A 24155-nucleotide genomic window follows, 5' to 3' on the forward strand; every position below is an offset into this window, starting at 1 on the left:
ACAACCAGGTTTCAGTTTTCCAAAAGTGAACATATGGTCCACCTACATATACTCCAAATATCAGGTATTGACTAACATATATTCCTAAGAAAGATATACTTTGATAAGTATTCCTCTCACATATAGTTGCTTTAAATTCCTAATCTTGAAAACATTATTAGATGTGAATTCTCAATATAGAATTTCATAGACTCAATAACATACTTAACTTTTAAAAAGTTAAATACTTTAAAAGTTTTTTTTTTTTTTTTTTGGTTTTTCAAGACAGGGTTTCTCTGTGTAGCTTTGCGCCTTTCTGGGAACTCACTTTGGAGACCAGGCTGGCCTCAAACTCACAGAGATCCACCTGCCTCTGCCTCCTGAGTGCTGGGATTAAAGGTGTGCGCCACCACCACCTGGCTAAAAGAGTTTTTTAAAAATAAAATGTACAAAATGAACTTGGGGGTTATCTTAAGAAAATAAAAAGGACAAGAATTTAATAAGAGTTACAAGGAAGGGATGCATTTGAGAAGAGTAGGGAGTGAATATGGTCAAAATACACTGTGTATATGAAATTTTCATATATATTTAACTTTTAAAAAGATTTTATTTTTAAGAATGTGTGTATATGTATGTCTTGGTGTTTATGCACATAAGTGCAATGCCTTTAGAGGCGAGGAAATGGTTTTGGATCTCCTATAAATGGGAGTTACAGGTGGCTGTTGTGAGCCACCTGATGTGGGTTCTGGAAACTGAACTCAGGTCCTCTGCAGGAGCAGAGTGCTCTTACTGCTGAGCCATCTCTCCTGCTCTCATAAAATTTAGATGATTGGAAAACAACACTTAGGAATTCTTATACTGGATTTATTTTCTTCTTTAACACTTCTGAAGCTCTGGATCAGTCATTTCAATTACATCCTTCATATCACTTTGACTTTTTTATTTCCTTTTCCAGTGTGTTGTTTCCCTTTCCTTGTCCCTAGATTATCCGTATTAGTTACCTCTTTCCCTCCTCATCTCAGGGTACTGCACTGAGATATTCTCAAGGCACTATAAACTGCAGGAGAGATCAAGGTACATATAATTTCTAGTCTGTGATACTAGCTCAACAATTCTCTTAACCGTCTTTCCACTATGATCCTTTAAAGGTCAGAATGACCTTTGTGTTGTGCCTATGTGTGAGCATGCATGGTTTATGTGTTCTTGTGGACAGGTGAGTGTGCACAATGCAAATATATGTAGAGCACAAGTCATGTTAGATGTCTTCTATCACTCTCTGTCAAATTTTCTCATATAATATTTTCAGAAATTCTTGAGAATTTCATATGCACAATCTATTTTGACCATATTCACTCCCTACTCTTCCCAAATGCACTGCTTCCTTCTCACTCCTGCCAAATACTTGTCCTTTTATTTTTTCAAGATAACCTACCCAGATCAATTTGTACACTTTACTTTTTGAAACAAGGTCTCTTTTTGAATTTGGAGTTGACTTATTTGGCAATACTAGTCCAGCAAACCCAAGGGATTCTCCTTTGCTCTCCACAGCCTCTCCAGTGCTGACAGGTCCATATCACCATGCCCAGTTTTTACATAGATTCTGAGGATCCAAACTTATGTCTTCATGAGTGTGTAGCAAGCACTATACTGAGTCATCTCTTCATGGCAGAATAATCATTGTACAACACAAGCAACCAGTTTACACAATTAATTTACCAGCCTGTAAATACCTTCAGCCTTCACCTGTTTCTCTAACCTTCTGGCATACTCTACTTGCTATGTTTTAGCTACACTGTTTTTCTATTCAGTTCCAGAACCCACCCCTTTCCCAGTGACTTTATCTTTGCAAATGATGTTCTCCCTGGCTGTAACACTTGCCTCACTCTTGGCTAAGGAAACAGCCTCAACTTCTTTTTTTTTTTTTTTAAAGATTTATTTATTTATTATGTACACAGAAGAGGGTGCCAGATCTCATTACAGATGGTTGTGAGCCACCATGTGGGTGCTGGGAATTGAACTCAGGACCTCTGGAAGAGCAGTCGGTGCTCTTAACCTCTGAGCCATCTCTCCAGCCCCAGCCTCAACTTCTAATCAACCATGTTCTCCTGTCTAGAAACAGATCTCACTGACTAGTATTCTTTCTCTTTAATCCATCTGAGTCTCTTCTACTAGATTATATCTTCCAAGACAAAAGATGAAATACCTTTGTTTTCCATTGTACCTCTAGTACACAGGATAGAACCAGCCACTTAGTAGATGGTTAATATCTGTCTGAAGAATGCATGTGTTCAGGGACTCCTGAACAACTGTTATTTCAAAGTTTTGCCTGTTTCCTCATGCTTCCACCTTTTCCTAGCCCAGAAGAATGAACACTTTTTCTTTTTTTCTGGGTAGTGGAACCTGGCTCTAGGCCAAGAACAAAGCACTGGCTGTTCTAATTGGTTCTAGTGACAGAAGACCCAGAAGTACAGCATCCTGAAAGGAGATTACTTTAATACACTGTATTCTATTTATTCTGTAACTGCTTATTTAGCACCTTGTATGTTGTGGGCACTGTTTTCAACTTTGGGAATACAGTGTTCAACAGGGGCAGATAGAATCCTGTTCTAACAAAGCTGCATTCTGATAACAGACACAGTCAACAGAAAAGAGTGTGAAAACTGAAAACAGAGGAAAAAGGGAAGCAAATCATATAATAGGAACCAGCTAAGACAGCAGAAAGAAAAACTAGATGCCACCTACAGCATCTGTGGATTGTGACCCCTTTGGCAAACCTCTATCCCCAAAACCGACTTACACTATGATTCATAACAGTAGCAAAGTCACAGTTATGAAGTAGCAATGACAATAATTTTATGGGTGCAGGTCACTACAACATGAGGAACTGTATTAAAGGGTCACTGCATTTGGAAGGTTGAGAACCAACGCACTAGAGTAAAGGATAATAGCCATACCTATATTCTCACAAATAGAGGCAGCTTCTTAATAAACATTGTCTTGAGATTCTTGCTACGCTCGGGGAGGGGGGGGGGGAGACACACCTCAATACTTATATAAACACACTTTAACCTAGAACTATAGGAATCTTATTCTTTTTTTTTTTTTTTTTTTTTTTTTTTTTGGTTTTTCGAGACAGGGTTTCTCTGTGTAGCTTTGCGCCTTTCCTGGAACTCGCTTTGGAGACCAGGCTGGCCTCGAACTCACAGAGATCCGCCTGCCTCTGCCTCCCGAGTGCTGGGATTAAAGGCGTGCGCCACCACAGCCCGGCTTAGGAATCTTATTCTTGATACAAAGCATGTATAGTAAAAATAAATAAATAAAAAAAACCTAGATTACATATAGAAAAATACAATTCAAAAATTCAAGTGTTACTGAAAAATCTAGGTGTAGTGGTGGACACCTGTAACCATGGCATTTGTGAGGTAGAGGTAAGAGGAGCAAGAGTTCAGAGCCAACCTCAGACACAGGAAATCTGTCTCAGAAACAGTAAGGTTACTGCACATGCCAGTTATAGCCAACTTAACATAATCCAGAGTCAGCCGATAAGAGAATCTCAGTGAGGGATGGTGTAGATCAGGTTAGCCTGCAGGCCTGCCTAAAGGGGACTGATTATCCTGATTATATTATCTGAAGTAGAAAGACCAACATAATGTGGGTGATACTATTCCAGTGGGCAGGGGGATCCTGAATTGTCTGAGAGCGGAGAAAGCTAGCTGAGCAGTGAGCATGCACTCAATAAATACTGATTTCAGCTCTTCACTACAAAAGTAATTTGACTAGCTGCTTATCTTCCTAGTCCCTGTCACCTTGATGTCCCCAAAATGAGGGACTGTAACCTGGAAAGGTAGCTAACACGAACTCTTCCCCCTGAGGGTTCTTCTGTCAAAGTATTTTACCACAGCAGCAGAAATCAAAGGAAGGCACTGTAATTTTAACATTTTGATTTACATGACGCTCAGTGAAGAACCAATCAGCATTCTGATGCTATCCTTGTAAAATATGTGACCGCCCACAAAATTATGATAGGAACGCATACAAAATCACAGGACTTTTGAGTTCGAAAGGAACTAACAAATCTTTCTCATTTAGTCAAGAACAGAAGGCTTGGTTCTGTGCCAGGTCTGTTCATTTCCATCTTAGCCACATGCTTTAGGAAGGATCAGCTACCTAATTTACAGGACCCAGTGAAGAATGCAAATGTCAAGAAGTGACCCGAGAGCTTTAAACGGCTGCTCATTCTAAAGGTTAGGCTGGTGCTACCGCATAGTCTGCACATTACAAAGATGGCCCTAGAGAAAGCAATGTGCCTAGAACCATCCTGAAGAAATCTAACACACAATACAGATGGGTTCTTGTTCATTAACATGCATAATATGAATCCGGGAGAGAGAAAAGTAAGTAAATAAACAAATAAGGACTCGGAAATTCTTTAGCCACTTAATTAGCTTAGACCCTTCCCAGCATACTTGTGTAAAATCTACCTAATTTCCACCTCACAAAGTTCTAACATCCAAGACAAGATGATAAATAAGCTCTCTGCTTCGCACAGATGTTGGTATCCCCACCATCCTACCCTTCTTTCCAACAGTCCAGGGAGCAAATGCTTTCAGATGCTGGAAACACTGCAAAACCCGTGGAGGAGGAAGGAGTTTCCAATAATTTAGGTCCTCACCTTCAGGTTTAGTGTTCATTCCCCTTCAATGGCTTCTCAGCAAATAAAAACCATGGAGAGTTCCTGGTTCACCACCAGAACATCTATAACATCCAAAAGAAATACTGTGAGCCATGGCCTATAATTCTCTAGCAGGCACAATTCAAAAGTAACAAGTGAAACTTAGAATATCTTTTTTTGTTGTTGGTTCCTCTGTGTAGTTTTGGTGCCTGTCCTGGATCTCGCTCTGTAGACCAGGCTGGCCTCGAACTCACAGAGATCCGCCTGCCTCTGCCTCCCGAGTGCTGGGATTAAAGGCGTGCGCCGCCGCCGCCAGGTTTAGAATATCTTTTAACTTAATTTAGCATATCAAAAGTATTTACATATATACAACCAACATTTAAAAAATTACTAAACTTTTTACCATTTTGTATTAAATCTTGGGAATCTAGTCTGTACTTATAACACATCTCAACCCCACGTGGCTATTGGACACAAGTTCAATACACTATAATAACGCGAAAACAAACCATTATATGCTTTGGGGGTTTGGCTACTTTCTTACCGAGCTACATCGCTGTGCGATAGCAATTTCAGGAAATTTGCAGTACTACCATCTCCAAGATGATGCACTGCACACATCTAAATTTTCATTAAAACAGTCATTCCAAAATAGCTGACAATAGTCATTTGCTGAGCAATTCAGCAAGGCATACAGGCTTCATTCCTCTCAAGCAATCTGCATTATCCGTGGAGGCAGAGAGCACGGAGCTCACGGGGTGACAGGCCCTTTAACAAGAATTTAATAGGGTACAACTGGAACTCCTCGTGCTGTAATTCCGGGCAAACCAGGATCTGATCGCGACTCCCACGTTCCGGGCACCCGGCTGAGCCGCTCGCCCAAGGGGGACGCGCGTCCACACACCCGCCGCGGCCGCGCACCGAGGGCGGTTGCCACGCGGCCGCGGGGCGCCCGAAGGCTCCGCACGGGGCCCGCCGGCCGCCGGGGCCGTGACCAGCACGCCACCCGCCGGCGAGGCTCCGAGGAAGCGGCCGCAGCGGCCACCCCGGGGCCCACACCGACACCCGCTCCGGGCCGCACGCACTGACCTGAGGAGGTGGCGTGCCGCCACACAGCCGTTTCCGGCCGGACGCCGCACCTCCCGCCGCGGGGGCCGCGCGCGCGGGCAAGATGGCCGCCGAAGCGCGGGCGGTGACCGGGGCCACCCGCGGGGCCCACGACCGAACCAGCGCCGCGGCCTGGCGAGCGGAGCTCCACGCCTCGAGCCCCGCCTTCCCCTGGCCCGGAGCCGCCCCGGGGCGGGGCCACCGCCCGGAGACCCCGCCCTCCACCCAAGCGCTCCGCCCAGAAGAGAGCCCCGCCCTCGAGTCGCGCCCCTCCTGTCGCCCACGCGTGGGCGGGGCCGCAGCCTACAGTCCCCGCCTTCTTTCCCACCCCCGCGAGCGCTCCGCCCAGCGTAGGCCCTGCCCCGGAAGTCCCAAAAGCTAGTCATTCTTTAGCTCTAGGCCCATGGAGAATTGCTTGATTCTCAGGAGCAGGAAAGCAGGATCGAGCCAGTGCACACGCTTTAGCTTATGTGATCCGTTTTAATTAACACTGAAAAGTAATGACGAGCGATGTAGTAGAAAATTCAGGATTTGGGGCTCATGATTAAACCCTTTGGTTATTCCAAATATAGGTCATGAATACCAAGGACCGACTCACTGTGTTGAAAAGTTGGGATACAGGAATGAATAAAAAAACATGGTCCCTGTAGGAAACAGGACGGAAAAATGATGGCTTTTTTAAACTAATTGAATACTACTTGGGAGAACGCCCAACTCAGGGTGGGTCGCGGGTGTCAGCAGAGCTTCTTTGAGGACCACTAGTCTAAGAAAGACAAACATTGATTACACGAAAAGGTAAACGACAAGAAGAGTTGGAAGAGAAAAACCTTGAACTGAGAGAGAGCAAATGCTGGGTCAGGAAACAGGATATAGCAGTGGGAAAGCAACAGTCCCTCACTTATCTGTGGGTTTGCTTTACGAAGTTAAGGTTTGCACTATTCAGCCAGAGTCTGAAAACATTAAATGGACGATTCCAGAAATAAACGATTCATAAATTTTGATCTCTGAGTGTGATGAAATCTTTCTGGGTCCTGTTCAGTCCAGCCCTGATCGTCATCCAACCACCCCTTCTTCCAGTGTACCTAAGCTGTCCTCTGGGCTATCAAATCTGCCAGGGCTTTACCTTCAAGTAACCCTTACCTGGTAGCCTAATACTACATAACAATGCCTACATCAATCACCATTTCCTCTTATTTAGGCATTAAATTGACAAATCATCACAAGAAGGGTGAGAATACAAAGAGTAAGAGAGACAGATTCACATACATTTTGTTATGGTGCTGTTGGCCCTTCATGTCATCCAGCTCTGCACCTGAAGGTTCAGCCACCACTGACCAATATATGTTGGGCATGGTGGAGCACATCTGTAATATCAACACCCCACAGGTTGAAGCAGAAGCATCAAGAGTTCAAAGTCAGACTCCACTATATAGTAAGCTTGGGCTAGACTGGCTGTATGAAAATAACTCTCTGTTTCTTTCTCTGTCTCTCTCATCTGCCTGCCTCTTCATATGTATGTGTATGGGTATGTCTGTTTTAAACTTGTAAATTTTTCCTTGTCATGATTACTAAAGAATGTAGTATACTAATTCTTCACATAACATTTACATTGTGTACACTATTATAAGTAATTTAGAGATAATTTAAGGTACAGAGAATATATGTAGGTTATTTGCAAAAAGCACATCAAGATAAAACATTTGAGCATATGTAGATTTTGGTATCATTGGAGAGTACAAAGGGACAACTGTTTTTGTTATAACTATTATTTTATATTATTATTGTTGCTGTGACTGTGCCTAATTTATAAATTAGACTTTATCATAGCTATATATGCATAGGAAAATATAGTATATTTAAATTTGATACTAACCACAGTCCGAGGTATCTACTGACAGACTTTATACACAAGGATAAGGGGAAACTAATATATGAATAAACCAAAGAGGTGAGGAGAACTTGGGAAACCCTATTAGCAATGCATTGAAAATTAGCTTACAGCCTCTGCACAGGCTTTTTCAGAAAGGCAATTGTGGAGTCACTGATGAGTCTAACTAAGGTAGTGATATAACCAGTTTTTCCACAGAGAGCTGGGAAGGTAGAATAACCAAGTAAAAGATAATGAAGACTCAAATTGACAGTGGTAAGGAGACAAGCATGTTGCTTGTGGGGTAATTCAGAAAGTGAGATGAACAAAGCTTGTGATTGACCAAGTCAATGATGAAGATTCTAAGGCATGGCTCCTGAGGTATGCTGCAGATGTTTCCATTCTGACATAGAGATTCCCTTCAGTTGGCTGACAGCCTATGTCTGTATCCTTGTGCTTGGAGTTGGGCATGATGACAGTAACTGGTCATTTTAGTAAGAGAGTGAGTTTGAGAAATGTATTACATTTTTGACTCCTGCTATGTAAAGAACATGAAGTATAATCAAGGAAATATATCATAAGATCCATTACTTTAGCATGATCCTGCCCATCCTCTAGTTGGCTTTGGCCTAGGACATATGTCCCCATATAAGTAAGACCAACCTTACATTTTGTAAAAATGGCTTTATCAACACCTGGATAGTTGAGGAAAACTCCATCAATAGATGACTGACTTCTTACTTCAGAAAAAAAAATCAAAACTACTAGGTAGGGATCCCTAAAGCCCCCCATTGTTTCCGGCCCCACCACCCCTTCTTCAATCACTATCACACTTCTTAGCTGACATATGGAGGGAGTACATGTTTCTGCTATTGTGAGACCTGAAAATATCTGCTTGGGTTTTTTCTATGCTTAGGTATCTTTAGTCTCACCATTTCTGCTGGGTGTGACATTTACATACTCAAATCACTCTGTTTTCCTCAAAGGACAGACTCATACTTGTTCTGTCTGATCCCACTTTCTCGTGTCTTTCTGGAATTTACTCCACTCTTTCATACCTACCACGCTGTTTGCCAAAGGTCAACAATGATATTCACACTGCCAATTCCAATGATCAAGATCTCACCCTTGCATGTCATGCACAGCTGACTGCTTCGCTCTCTTGAAATACTCTCCTTACCTCTTGAGTGCTGGGATTAGTCGTGTGGTACCAAGTTTGGACCATTTATCACTTTAAAAGAACATACCTGCCTCCAAGTTTTAGAAAGACACTTGGTGAGTCAGCTTTTATATATATATATATATATATATATATATATATATATATATATATATCCATCCTTTGGCCTCTCTTTCAGCTGGATGCAGTCAAAAAGTTGTAAGTGTGAGCATTGAGTGTGAGCAAAAATGGACCATGTTCCTTATAAGAGAAGCTTCTCTCATCCACCGCCTGAAAAATGGCAAAAAGTATAAATCAGAAATGGAAGCTATATATTAAGGAAGGCAAAGGTAGCCCATTGGTCTAAGTCTTAGCATAATTTTGGAAAGCTGAAGGCTCCTTCCTTGGATCATTAAAGGTTTCTGGAGAATTACACAAGATAAAATTAACATCATTCTCTTTTTTTTTTTAAGTAATATTTTCTGTTCTATATCTCTCATTGGACAGTATTTGAATAAACTGTCTTTGGGACCTAGAAATGGATAATGTCATTAAATTAGTCTCTTTGTTCCTATAACCTATAACCTTAGTTTAGATATTTCTTACTTCTCAACCAGGCGATAGTCTTCCCATGTGGTGCCTGCTCCCTTCTTCCTAACATTTCATCTGTGTGGCCAAATTTGCCTTCTTGAAAGCCCCTCAAGTGATCATTTAGATTCTTCATTTATTACATAACTTCTCAACACAGTATCAAGATGTTAGTCTGGCAGATGATAATGATAAGTGTGATGGTTGGTTTTTGTCAACTAGACATAAACTAGAGTCACCTGGGACAAGGAAACCTCAATTGAGGAATTACTTCCATTAAGATTGACCTGTGGAGCATTTTTTTAAATTGCTAATTGATGCAGGAGGGCCCAGCCCACCATGGGGGATGTCATTCCAAGGCAGGTGGGCCTGGGCTGCATAAGAAAGGTAGCTGAACCTGCCAGGCATACAAACTAGTCATCAATGCTCCCCCACGGTCTCTGCTTCAGTTCCTGCCTGAACTTCTGCACTGACCTCTGTCAGTGATGAACTGTTACCTGAAAGTGTAAGATAAAATAAACTCTTTTTTTTCCCCAAGTTGCCTTTGGTCAAGGTGTTTATCACAACAGAAAGCATTTTAGGAGAGAAATTGGGACCAGGAATTCAGGGAATGTGGGGAATATGGTGAGACAGACCATGCTGTTTTGGGAAATATTGTGAAAAGTTTTGGAGCTTAGGGCTAGAAAAGCAATCAAGTGTGAGTGTTCAGAACTTAATGAGCTATTATTGTGGGAGTGTGGAAGATAAGAATGTTGATAAAAGTGCAGACATTGGAGGTGTGGCCTGTGAAGTTTCAGAGGAAGTTTGAGAGTCCCTCAAAGGCTCTATCAGGGCCCTTTGTATGATATATTTGATTAAGAATCTGTGGAATTGAACACTTCTGTGCTTTTCTGGGACAATCTACTGTGATTAATATAAGACCAGCAGTATTGTAAAATTGTCAAGGACATATTACTTAAGGTTCAGCACATAGGAGCTGAGGTTCCAAGAGATCCAAGGATGAATTACTAGCTGGCAATTGAACTTGAATGTGTAGGAATTTCCCGCATGGTATTGGTTTTGAAAGTTGGAAGGAATCATGGAAATTGGCTGAGGCTGGCAGTGTGATGGGATTCATGCCTCCCTACAAACAGGCCAGGAGGCCATTTGTACAGATGCAGCCTTAGCTGCAGTGGTAACTCTAGATTTGGGAGATGCCAGGCCCATGGGATGACCACCAATGACAATGGCAGGTATGGAGTGACTCAAGACTGAGCTTAGTAGATAAGGTGCCTGTGCTGTGGATGGCAGAGCCACAGAAGTGGGGTCATCCAAGCTCTTTGGAACCCAGAAGATCACAAGTCTTAGATGTCACACACTGAGCTATTTATTCTGTTCAAATTTGGTTTTACTTTGATCTGATTGTAACTGTAGCTGGTTCTTCCTTCTTGGAATAAGAAAGTATATAAATTATTTTGTTTTTTGTAAAAACCTAGAGTTAAGAGACCTTAGACTTTTATAGAGACATTAAATACTTAAAATGTTGAATTTTTTCATTCTATAGGACTTTTAAAGTTGTATTATGTTTTATAGCATCATATTAACATGTGATCTTGGGGACGGACAAATAGGAAAACTAGTTATGGCTAAATAGTATTTAATGTACTCTGGTGTCAAGTTGACAAGGAGCCAGTTGTGCTGGCTAGCTTTTATTAATTTTATACAGGCTAGAATCATCTAGAAAGAAGAAATCTCAAGTGAGAATTGTCTGCATAAGAATGGCCCATGGAGCATGTCTGTGGAGCATTTTCTTAATTGCTAATTGATGCAGGGGGCCCAGCCTACTATGGGTGGTACCATCCCTAGGCAGATGGACTTGGGATGTATAAGAAAGGTTCGTAAGACATGTAATCAAATAAGCAGCATCACTCCATGGCTTCTTCTTAGATCTTCTGCCCTAACTTCTCTCAGTGATGAACTATTACTTGGAAGTGTAAAATGAAATAAGCCTTTTCCTCCCCAAGTTACTTTTGGTCACAGTGTTTATCACAGCAACAGAAAGCAAACTAGTACAATTGATATGAAAAAATATTTGTTTTCAATGAATAAAATTAATTATAGAATTACCTAGAGCACATAGACCCTAAAGCAATTATATTGGTAGGAAATTCTGTTGGTAGTAAAATAAAGAGAAAGAAAATAATTCTAAAATAATATTAGAATGTACATGTAATCCAACTGAAGATAATAAATTCAAAACCAGCATTAGTTTAATAAAAAGATTAGGTTCTAGAAATGCCAAAGCCTCTGGAACACTGAAAGATGTTATTGATGAGGTTACCCCTATTCTGGCCAGACTTATTTCTCACATTTGTTCCCTGAATTCACACTAATGCCAGCCTACTGAACTGTTAACATGTACTTTCCCACAGCAGTTTCTCTATAATGTCTTTGTTTCTCCTCTTCCTCCTTCTTCTCCCAACCCTACTTTTCCTGTCCCCAATTTCTTCTTCCTTTTCCTCTTCCTCCCCTTCCTTTTCATCTTTGTCTTTGTCTTTAGAATGCCCTTGTTCAAGACTGAGAAAAATCCAAGCTTATCCATGCCTCAAGACACATACTTTCAGCCCCTCCTTAAAGTCATATGCTGCTAGAAGTAATGTCATCCTATGCCTGTCTATCATTTGCTCTCCACCCCTCAGACTCTCAGTATACACAAATTGTATTACAAATTTGCAGTATTGTGGCTGCATTAAAAATTCTTTGAGGGTGAGATATATGTTATAATCATCAGTGTTCCTCTCATTATTCATTGAATTAAAACAATGAATGGATGCAAAAATCATGCAAGCAAATGAATATCTTTAATCCAAATGGATTTGTTTTTAAAAAAATTGCTGTTAAATTCTGATAGGCATATCTTAAAAATCAGATGTTTCTACCATGCACAATTATTTTGTTCTCTGTGTATCTTTCAGGATTTGTTCACAGATCGTTTGTGGAGCAAGATGTCACTAATGAGATTTTTTTTCTTTAGTTCTGGCTCTAGCCCTATCAGACTAGAACACAGAAATGAGGACTGAATATTCTGATAGTTCAAAGTGAGGTGCCATTACCGAGGCAGAGATGGGAGAGATTTTGCTGCCTTAAGACTCAAACCCTCTTGAAGGATACAAAGTACTTTGAACTGAGGAGTCTGTGAGAGACTAGTTTTAGAGAAATTAATTTTGTAGGTGAGATCTAGGGGTGCTGTTCTCTGCTGGAGACTTGATTTGTGCATCTTAGAAGAGGAAAGTGGGTGCAGAACAGGGTGAGATGCTATTAGAGAGGAATGCCCGTAAACTTGCAGGAAAAGACATGGGACAGCTGGTTTCAAAGTCCAAGAGGTAAGAGATAAGTGTTCTGAGAACAATGCTGACTCCAAGCATTTGTTAGCCCAGAGGATGCCCAAGCCTGCCCTGTCAACTGAATGGAACCACCAGGCTGAAAGAGTTAGACTGTTGGTGTCAGCAGGACTTTCTGGCTGGAGTAGAACATCTCCAGGAAGAAATGCTGGAAGCATCCAGGTTTGGACAAGATGGTATGTTATGAAAATTGTATTTGATATCCAGCAAGAGAAGTTTCATTAAATCTGGCATCAAGAGAACTTTAGATATGAAAGCCCCAACAAAGCAGTCTCCAAAGAATATACAAGAGTACTTGGACAGTTTCCAAACTCAAAGCAAGGTATAACCAATCTAGTACAGGGGTGTGATATGAGATGTTCCTCCATAGTCTGGATATTTGAATACTTGGTCCCCAGTTAGTGGCTGTCTAGGGAGGCTTAGGAGGTATGGCCTTGCTGAAAGAAATATGTCAGTGGGGATGGGTTCTGAGGTTTCAAAAGTCACTCACTGGTCCAAGTTTGTTCTCTCTCTTTCCCACTTGTGGCTTAAGATGTGAGCTCATAGCTTGCTGTTCAAGCCAGTCTGATGCCACACTTTCCTGCTTGATGGTGATGGACTGTTATTCCTCTGGAAATGGAAGCTCAGATAAATTCTTTTTCTATAAGATGCCTTGGTTATGGTGGTTTATTACAGTAACAGAAAAATAACATACCAACTAAGTGGTTTTTTTTAATTCATTTCTGCCTAAAATGATCAGACACTGCTATTCATGAGTTTGGGGAAAACAGAAACCCCCAAATAGGGAAATGAGAAAGTTTCTGATGCCCTTTTTTAACTTCAGGCTTCCAGCCAGAAGCAGCCTGGGCTGAGGAAGAGAATGCCTCCAACTCCAGTTCAGTTAATCACATGGTGTAAACATGTTACTGATAAGAACAAGATAGTTTTATGATGAAATTTGAAAGAAATTGCTTTTCTGTCAAAGACTTGCCCAAAGATTCATGATCTCTGCCTGCAATTCCATCCAACTGGCAAGGAAAATTCTATTATTTGAAAACCAAGTATGGCCGGGCAGTGGTGGCACACACCTTTAATCCCAGCACTCGGGAGGCAGAGGCAGGCGGATCTCTGTGAGTTCGAGGCCAGCCTGGTCTCCAAAGTGAGTTCCAGGAAAGGCGCAAAGCTACACAGAGAAACCCTGTCTCGAAGGAAAAAAAAAAAGAAAGAAAAGAAAACCAAGTATGAAAATGGGGGAACAAATCTGCACTGTGATGCAGTCAACGGGACCCTACTCTTCTAATGAACTAGTAACATAGAGCTGTAAACAGAAGAAAAACAATTTTTATGCGACTAAAATTTTCAGTGCTAGAGGCTAAACCTGGAGCTCTGCACATGCTAGACAAGTGCTCTACAGTGAGATACCTCTCAGTACTCGGGAGGCAGAGGCGGGCCGCTCTCTGAGTTTGAGGCCAACCTGGTCTACAGAGTAAGTCCAGGATAGCCAGGCCTACACAAAGAAACCCTGTCTCAAAGACAAACAACTACACAAAAAAGTAATTCTTCAGTCATTATAATACTAATTATAAAATTTAATAATCGGCATGCAAAACTTTCTTCACACATAGATTGAATTGCATAAGAAGTGTGACATGATGTGATGTGGAGGGGCATTGGCATCAATTGTAGTCATTCCAGACTGCCATTGTCAGGTGACAACAGTCTATAAGAGAAGAACTTTCTCAGTGTGGAATAGTACTGAGAATGATACCGTAAGTAATGAGGAGCACTCACACATGGCAGGTAAATTATCATGTGATGGATGCTCCAACTTAGGTTAAAAAACAATCTCTCTAGGAAGCATCTTTACTTTTGCTAATATAGAAAAGAATCTCTGTAATTGTGTACTTATTTAAGAGTTAAAATTCCAATCTATGTTTGGTTTTTGACGTGTCAGCAAAGGAGATGCATATCACATTCAATTCTTTGTAAGTATGTGAGAAATAAATGTATTGAGCATAACATGAAGAGCCCCACATGACTGAGTATGACTGCAAAGGGCTGAGCTATTTTAAAAAGCAGGCTGGTCAATCATTTCTATAGGCAGCCTTAAACATTCTTTAATACTATCCAAAACAGTCTATTCATGTTTAAGACATAAACGTAGGGGGTTTTGGTACATGAGCTTTAGTATGTAAATTTTTAAATGTAATTTTTTGACCCTACATATATGTAAATTTACAGAACTAATTGAAGATTTATAATATCTTCTGTTTATGTAGGGATACCTTATGTTAATTCATATAAATGTTAAAATTACATTTATTAAATACCTGGATTATTGACAGAGAGTTTTTCTTTCTTATAATTTTATGTAAAAGTTTAAGAAATAAGACTCTCATTTATTGGCCTATAGAGGTGTAGATGCATCAGCAGCTGCTTTGATGTTACCAGATATAAGTAAAGTCTACTCACCATATTCAATAGACTCACATAGGATTACTCACTCTAATAAAAGCATTGACTCCAGAAGTTTCTGTGGCTAAAATTAACATTGCTATTACTACTAGCTCTTTGAAATTTTGATTACTGTAAATGATTCCTTTGAAGCTAAAGTTTTCTTTCACTTGTATTTATTTTACCAGGTAGAGTTTAGGGAGTGGAGAATATACAAAGGAATGAAATAATGCATAGTTACTTTGAGACTGTCTGCATACATACACAGCAGATAGGTATTGTTAGTGATTGCCTGGAACACTCTTCCTCTGGGTTTAGAGCTAAATAATAAATATGCTTTATAGTCAGAGACAAGGAAATTAAATGTCAGTATGAATCACTGAATGGGACTTGGACCCACCCTATGATCTAAACTTCCTAGTTCCTGTTCTTAGACTGAGCTCCCGGCAGTCCATTTTCTAGAAACTGCAGCTTTAGAGGATGTCACTTTCTGTCTCTTATTCTTGGATCTTAAAACACAAGTGTATAGAAGATGAAGTCACATATATACATGATCTTTAGCACAGTTTTATTCTTTCAGTTCAAGCAAAATGGAAAAGTGGATATTGGATTTTAACCTTCATTGTTCAGGATAAATATCACTATTTCTTCCATAGATAGGATTGACTCAGGGGCAGACAGATGCCAAAACATTATACACTAGTGGAAATATTACAGAAAACGAAGGTGGAGGAATGGGATTTTCATGATAGATTCTAAGGAATTTTTCAAGTTTAAGTGATCAAAGCCTTTGGAAAGAAAAGACAGTTCTAGAATATACACTGTTTCAAGTAGCTCTTCATTCCACAATTATTAACTGATAAATAGTCATCATGCCTATATGTATGTATGTATATATATATATATATGCATTATGACAGAAGTAAAATAACATTGAATCCCTTCCCTTGACTTGTGAGATATTATTAGGCAATAAAAAATGTTTACATTCCAGTACAAAATGCTATACATTTTGTTAGATGGATGCTTCCATAGATAATTCTGGAAAAAATTAGAGTAGAAAGAGAGTTTAAGAGATTTTGGGTTCAGCCAGTTCAACTCAAGCCCCAAAGGGAAAATTTGGATTGCATACTATAGTCCAGAGATCTAATGAACTTCCACATTGATTCAGTGATGGAAGAATGTCAATATGGATCATGTTTCTTTCTATTCTCTTGTTCTTTGATTACCTTCATCAAAAGGCTGATTCTTTATCTGTAGGGATTTCTCCATGTGAGAAGTCTCTGATGAAAGATCTGAAGAGCAGAAAAGCTTCTTCCCTAGAAATCACCAGCAAACATCTTTGTAATCTTATTGGCCTGAACTAGATATTGAAATGTGTCCTCTTCTAAATGAGTCACTGTAGCCCAGTGGTTCTCAACCTGTGGGTTGTGACCCCCTTGGGGTCACATATCAGATATCCTGCATATCAGATGATTTACATTGCAATTCATAAAAATAACAAAATTACAGTTATGAAATAGTAATAATTTTATGGTTGGCGGTCACCACAACATGAGGAACTGTATTAAAGAGGCACAGAATTAAGAAGTTTGAGAACCACTGCTACAGCAAGAGAATGGGATTCTGTTCATTAATGTATTATGACCCATATACATATGAATCAATAGTACATATGCCATCTATGTTGATTATATTAATAGTTGAACAATGTCTGAGCAATAATCAGAAAATAGGTGTTTGGATTGCAAGATTTAGAGGAAAAATGATTAGGAAACCAAATGAAATTTTAAGTTCAGATATTCAATAAAAAATTTCAGAAGTATGTCCTAAATATTATGAGATATGCATATGCTAACAGACCATATATTTTTAACTGAAACTCAAAATCAACTGGACAGCCCACATGTTTTTCTTTTGTGTGTGTGTGATACTGAGATTTGAACCCAGGGCTTCATGCATGCTAAACAAGCCTTCTATCATGGAACTGTATTCCAAGATCATTTATATCCAATCTAGAGAACCAGTTAAAGTAGATAACTGGAAGTCAATTACAATGCTTACTTCAGCTTGGAGAGTTGGGGAGGCTGGAACATGGCCCCCTTGTTCATTACATCTCCACCGGCTTTCAGTTTCTGATTACTACCTGAGCTTGGCTGTCCTGGAACTTGCTCTGTAGACTATGCTGGCCTCAAACTCAGAGATCCGCCTGCCTCCACCTTCCAAGTGCTGGGATTAAAGGTGTGTACCACCACGCCTGGCTCTAAACTTTTCTTTAGTTCCTTTTTACATTTTGGAAACTTACCTTAGTGGGATTTTGCCCTGAGGTCACCACTCCCTTTATTACATTTCTTAGTTTGTTTAGCTCCTTGAATACAGGATTTAGCTCTATTCTACTTCCTGGTGTTCTTTTTCTCCTCAAATAAGTACACTTTCCTTGCTCAGCTTGCTCCTTTTTATTATAAGTCTTTATAAGCATGAACACTAGTAACCATGTGACAGACTCTATACTAGGCTGTTTTGAGATTTCCTTTGCCAAATGATCTTTGGAATTAATCCAAATCTCTTCCTGTTGTGTGTGGAAAACTGTTTTCTTGGAGTCACCCATCATCTCCTCTTGTACATAGAACCATGAACCTTGAGGGGAGGAGTTTGATGAAGAAATCCCATTTAGGACTGAGTGCTCCAAAATCTCTCACTCTCTGCACATTATCCAGTTGTGAGTCTGTGATACTTATCATCTATTACAAGAAGAAGCTTCTCTGATGAGGGTAGAACAATGTTGAACATTATTCTATAGAACAGAGGTTAGCAAGCTTTCCTGTAAAGGTCAGAAAGTAAAGAGTTTAGGCTTTGGAGACTATTGGTCTCCATTGCAATGACTCAACTGTATTAAAAAGCAGCCACCAATAACAAGTAGGCATAGTTCAGATCTGTGTAATCTTCATTTACAGAATAGCCAGTTGGCACATGTAATGTACTTTATACTGGCAAATTGTCACATGTCATTTGAACTCACTGAGAAGCTAGCTCTAGAAGTGGGGTTACCCATTCCCCACTTCGGACCCAAACACATTTATGTCAACTTTTCTCCAAGACCTCTTGTCAGGATATTAGCTGGGCTCCCTAACTCTTTGATAAAAAGAAAGGAGAACAGCTAAACCACCCTAGAGAAAAAGCATCATGTCCTGGAAAAGAGCCAGAAGGCAGACTATTTCCAAGAGAGGTTACTATTTTGTTTTTTAGAATTTTTTTTAAATTTTATTTTACAATACTATTCGGTTCTACATAACAGCCACAGATTCCCATGTTCTCCCCCTTCCTGCCCCTTCCCCTTCCCCCCAGCCTACCCCCCATTCCCACCTCCTCCAGATCAAGGCTTCCCCCGAGGACTGAGGTCAACCTGATAGACTCAGTCCAGGCAGGTCCAGTCCCCTCCTCCCAGATTGAGCCAAGCGTCCCTGCATAAGTCCCAGGTTGCAAACAGCTAACTCATGCAATGAGCCCAGGACCTGGTACCACTGCCTAGATGCCTCCCAAACAGATCAAGCCAATCAACTGTCTCACCTATTCAGAGGGCCTGATCCAGTTGGGAGCCCCTCAGCCTTTGGTTCATAGTTCATGTGTTTCCATTCCTTTGGCTATTTGTCCCTGTGCTTTATCCAACCTTGGTTTCAACAATTCTCGCTCATATAAACCCTCCTCTTTCTCGCTAATTAGACTCCCAGTGCTCCACCCGGGGCCTAGCCGTGGATGTCTGCATCCAGATTCCTCAGTCCTTGGATGGGGTTTATGGCACAACTATTAGGGTGTTTGGCCATCCCATCACCAGAGTAGGTCAGTCCCGGCTGTCTCTCGGCCATTGCCAGCAGTCTTTTGTGGGGGTATCTTTGTGGATTTCTGTGGGCCTCTTCAGCACTTTGTGTCTTCCTTTTCTCATGTGGTCTTCACTTACCATGGTCTCCTATTCCTTGTTCTCCCTCTCTGTTCTTAATCCAGCTGGGATCTCCCGCTCTCTTTCCCTCGACCCTCGCCCTTCATTGCTCCCACTCATGTCCAGGCTGTTTATGTAGATCCCATCCATTTCTCGGTCATTGGGTGATCCCCGTGTCTTTCTTGGGGTCCTGTTTTCCAGGTAGCCTCACTGGTGATATGAGTAGCAGTCCAGTCATCCTTGTTCCACATCTAGTATCCTCCTATGGGTGAGTACATACCACATTTGTCTTTCTGAGTCTGGGTTACCTCACTCGGGATGATTTGTTCTAGAGCCATCCATTTACCTGCAAACCTCATGATGTCATTGTTTTTCTCTGCTGAGTAGTATTCCATTGTGTATATGTGCCACAATTTATTTATCCATTCTTCAGTTGAAGGGCATCTAGGTTGTTTCCAGGTTTTGGCTATTACAAACAATGCTGATATAAACATAGCTGAGCAAGTGCTCTTGTGGTATGATTGAGCATTTCTTGGGTATATGCCCAAGAGTGGTATAGCTGGATCTTGGGGGAGATTGATTCCCAATTTTCTAAGAAAGCACCATATTGATTTCCAAAGTGGTTGTACAAGCTTGCATTCCCACCAGCAGTGGAGGAGAGTTCCCCTAGTTCCACATCCTCTCTAGCCTAAAGTGTCTTCAGTGTTTTTGATCTTAGCCATTCTGACAGGCGTAAGGTGGTATCTCAGAGTTGTTTTGATTTGCATTTCCCTGATGATTAGGGATGTTGAGCAATTCCTTAAATGTCTTTCAGCCATTTGAGTTTCCTCTGTTGAGAATTCTCTGTTTAGTTCTATAGCCCATTTCTTAATTGGACTGTTGGTCGTTTTGATGTCTAATTTCTTGAGTTCCTTATATATTCTGGATATCAGTCATCTGTCAGATGTGGGGTTGGTCACAGACCGGGAAAGAATAATACTCAACTTCATATGGAAAAACAAAAAACCCAGGATAGCCAAAAGAATCCTATACAATAAAACAACCTCTGGAGGCATCACAATCCCTGACTTCAAGCTCTACTATAGAGCTACAGTAAAAAAAACAGCTTGGTATTGGCATAAAAACCGACATGTGGACCAATGGAATCGAATTGAAGACCCTGACATTAACCCACACACCTATGAACATATAATTTTTGACAAAGAAGCCAAAAGTATACAATGGAAAAAAGAAAGCATCTTCAACAAATGGTGCTGGCATAACTGGATATCAACGTGTAGAAGGCTGCAAATAGATCCATATCTGTCACCGTGCACAAAACTTAAGTCCAAGTGGATCAAGGACCTCAACATAAATCCAGCTACTCTGAACCTGCTAGAAGAGAAAGTAGGAAGTAGTCTTGAACGCATTGGCATAGGAGATCACTTCCTAAATATAACAGCAGTAGCACAGACACTGAGAGAAACAATCAATCAATGGGAACTCTTGAAACTGAGAAGCTTTTATAGAGCAAAGGATACAGTCAACAAGGCAAAGCGACAGCCTACAGAATGGGAGAGGTTACTATTTTTTATCCTGTGATGTAAAAATGCCTCCAGTGTGAAAGAGAAGCCAGAAGCTCAGCAATGAGAAGCTCATCCATACAAAGAAAACGTGATGAGGAACTGCAGATGACTGGCACAACTTCCCTAGTTGGTTGTTTTTGGATGTTTGTTAAGTCCCCAATTTGATTATGTTAACTTTCTGCTGTTACTTATTCTTTTACTTGGAAGTCTTAGCTAAGGGGATAATGCTTTGCTTGGAACTCTGTTCGGAACTCCAGCTGACTTAATGGGCTTCTCTAGTCAATTTCTCCTGGGTGTTTTGAGTACTTAAATTGATGGTATCTGTCTGTCTATCTATCTATCTATCTATCTATCTATCTATCTATCTATCTATCTATCTATCTATCTATCATCTATCTATCTATCTATCTATCTATCTATCTATCTATCATCTATCTTCTTCTTCATCACCATCATCATCTAGTTATCTATCTATATCCATTTCTTGCTACTTTATCTTTAACTTTAGATTGCTATATACTTAACAAACTCACTCATTCAAAACCATAAGTTTAGCTATTCCAGATCATTCTCCAGACCACAGAGAACAGCAGGTTTGGCACAGAAGAGGAAAGTTGGCTGGAGTCTGCTGTATATAGCAGGGATATGTACATTGTTCACCTCTTTGTATGCTAGTTCATTTTTTTTTTGGTTTTGCTGTATTTTTGATATTTTAGCTATGGCCTATGGCCTCACACTGTAGTTTAAGCTGGCCTGGAAATCATTATATCACATTGGCCTCTAGATGATCTTTCTCCCTCAGCCTTCCAAGTGCTATCATGCCTGGCAAATAGCTATTGCAGATAACGTTGCCTTTTTTTTTTTTTTTTTTTTTTTTTACAAAGAGACCTTCCTTCCTTCTGTGAACCATCTACATAGTGCCAACAAAGACATCAGCCATACTTCCTCTAACAAGGATGGAAAGTTATCCATATATAAGATGAGTAATTGCAACAGAGACCAATTAGTCCCCAACTTCAATTAGTCTCCAATGTCTAAAATGTTTACTTCTGTCCCTTTACAGGACTTCTTTTCTACAAGATAATGCTTGGTATCACTCAGCTCTCATCAGAGAAACTTCTTCTTGCAGTAGATGGGAATTAACACGGAGACCCGCAACTGGACAATGTGCAGAGAGTGGGGGACTTTGGAGCACTCAGTTCTAAATGGGATGTCTTCATCTAACTCCTCCCCTCAAGGCCCACAGTTCTATGTAAAAGAGGAGATAATGGATGACTCCGAGGAAACGGTGTCTTTAGACACAACAGGACCGAAGACATGTGATTCATCTGGCTAGTGTTGGATTAGAAATGAATGCATGATCCTGGGACTCTTGAGCTGTAGATCACAAAGAAGAAAGTCTATGACCTTCTGTAGGATCATCCTGGTGCTCAGATGATGTGCATTTGGAGCTGTCAGTGGTTTATGTCTAGAGAAACAAGGTAGAGCTAAAAAAATGCACAGGGAAAATATGCTAACTAGATTGTCTGAGGCTTAGATTCACTTTTCCAATGTGTTTGTCCTGTGGAGCAACAGGATTCCTCGTATTTAGACACACAGCATCTCAGGCACACTTATCTTTACCAATCAGAAAGTTTAACAAATTTAATACTGTGTTGGTTTTTGCCTAACCTCATTTGAGCCAAACTTTTGTCACTAATAGTGAAAGAGCATAATGCCTTCAAATCTGTAAGTTCAAAAAGTCACTCAGTTAAAGTTGTGGTTTTTGTTAGAAGACTTGGAGTGAAGGAAGATAAGGGCTAAGAAATCCACTTAAGAAGTATGCTGTCTCAGCTAGAGTCTGAAACCTAAACTGTGTTCTTTCCTGGGATTTCTGTGTGTTTGGAGGTATCTAGTGAGCTGACTGAGTGGCCCTAACAGCAATCTTTAGACTTTCAATCATTGATTCTACAAATATTTCATAAGTTATCTAGGAATTATCTGCTATTCTGGGTGTAAGCTATCTATAGTTGAAAAACTATGATCAATTACCAAATCTATTTTGCTGCCCATTTGTGTGAACAAGATTTTACCGGAACACCACTGTGCCCATTTGTTTGCGTATTTGTCTGAGGCTGCCTTTGTGCTATAGAAGTAGTTTTTAGTACTTGTGACAGATACCCTGTGACCTGTCAAACCTAAAATAATCACTTGTCCTTTAACTGAAAAGCTTTGCCAATTATTGAGCAAGACTGATGGAATCCTTGTTCCCTTGAAGTCATGTTCAGTAGAACACAAGAAAGAAACAGAAATATGATGAAAAAATAATTGTGGCTTTGTATACGTGTGTGTGTGTGTGTGTGTGTGTGTGTGTGTGTGTGTGTGTAGACAAGGAAGTCCTCTTGACCACAAATCTGAAAGTAGAGAGCTCGCCACAACGATATCTGTAACCTGAGCATCTAAGCATTCTGTGCAAAAAGAACTTGTAAGAGCAAATGTACTGTGGTGTGAAGAGACTTCTTGAGCTAAGACACAGAAACATGAAAGTAAGTTAGAAAGTAGAGGACAAAAAGGTAAATAAATTCAAGAGATGGTGGATTATGTGGGCTCTTGTATAGGATCCCAGGGGCAGGTATGCTGGTTAACTTGATCCAAGCTAGCCAACTGAATAGGGAACTTCAGTCGAAAAAAATATTTCTCTAAGACTGGCCTGTTGGCAAGCTTCTGGAGCATTTTCTTGATTAATGATTGATGTGGGTGGGCCCAGAACGCTGTGGACAGTGCCACCTCTTGGCAGGTGGTCCTTGGGTATATAAGAAATCAGGCTGAACAAGCTAAGGGAAGAAAGCCAGCAAACAGCATTGCTCCAGGGCTTCTGATTCAGTTTCTGCCTCCAGGTTCCTGCCTTGAGTTTCCTCCCTTGGACTTCCTCAACAGACTCTGGCCTGGGATATGTGAGCCAAATAAATCCTTTCTTCCCCACATTGCTTTTGTCATGATCATTATCATAGCAACAGAAACCTAACTAGACTAGTAGAGACTCCCACATCCCCTTGTTCCTATAACTCCGTCTTTCATGTTAGCCTGGCTAGGAAATTATTTTACAGATCTTTTATTTACCTATGTATTTATTTATTAGTTTAAAATTTTATTGTGAAAATTGCAACATGCAGAAAAATAGAATCATATAGGATAATGACACACATTACCCATCTTTTGCATTCCACAGTTGACATTTGACATACCTTTACTATATTTGTTCTAACACACACACACACACACACACACACACACACACACACACACACACACAAGTCATCACTCTATCTTTTTTAAAAGATGCATTTCAAGGCTGGATGGCAGTGGCACAAGCCTTTAATCCCAGTGTTCAGGAGGCAGAGACAGGCAGCTCTCTGAGTTCAAGGCCAGCCTGGTAACAGAGTGAGTTCCAGGTCAGGCCCTGTCTTGAAACCCTCCCTCCTTAAAAAAGAT

The 24155-nt window shown here is 40.5% G+C and overlaps 1 protein-coding gene across 2 annotated transcripts in view; it reads right to left on the bottom strand.

The window, feature by feature from the left end:
• The window catches only part of Mios (meiosis regulator for oocyte development), a 33308-nt gene extending 27372 nt beyond the window's left edge, over positions 1–5936 (bottom strand). The window contains exons 1-2 of one of the 2 annotated variants that reach the window (XM_076566213.1): positions 5741–5936; positions 4652–4734 (exon numbers count right to left, since the gene is read on the bottom strand). The gene's annotated coding sequence lies outside the window, so the exon portion shown is untranslated. Of the gene's footprint in view, positions 1–4651; positions 4735–5195; positions 5334–5740 lie in introns of those variants that run through there. The other variant, XM_006986896.4, reaches the window with a different exon arrangement.
• Between the last annotated feature and the right edge of the window lie 18219 nt (positions 5937–24155).

This window comes from Peromyscus maniculatus, chromosome 3 (assembly GCF_049852395.1).
Source record: "Peromyscus maniculatus bairdii isolate BWxNUB_F1_BW_parent chromosome 3, HU_Pman_BW_mat_3.1, whole genome shotgun sequence".
NCBI classification, from domain to species: Eukaryota; Metazoa; Chordata; class Mammalia; order Rodentia; family Cricetidae; genus Peromyscus; species Peromyscus maniculatus.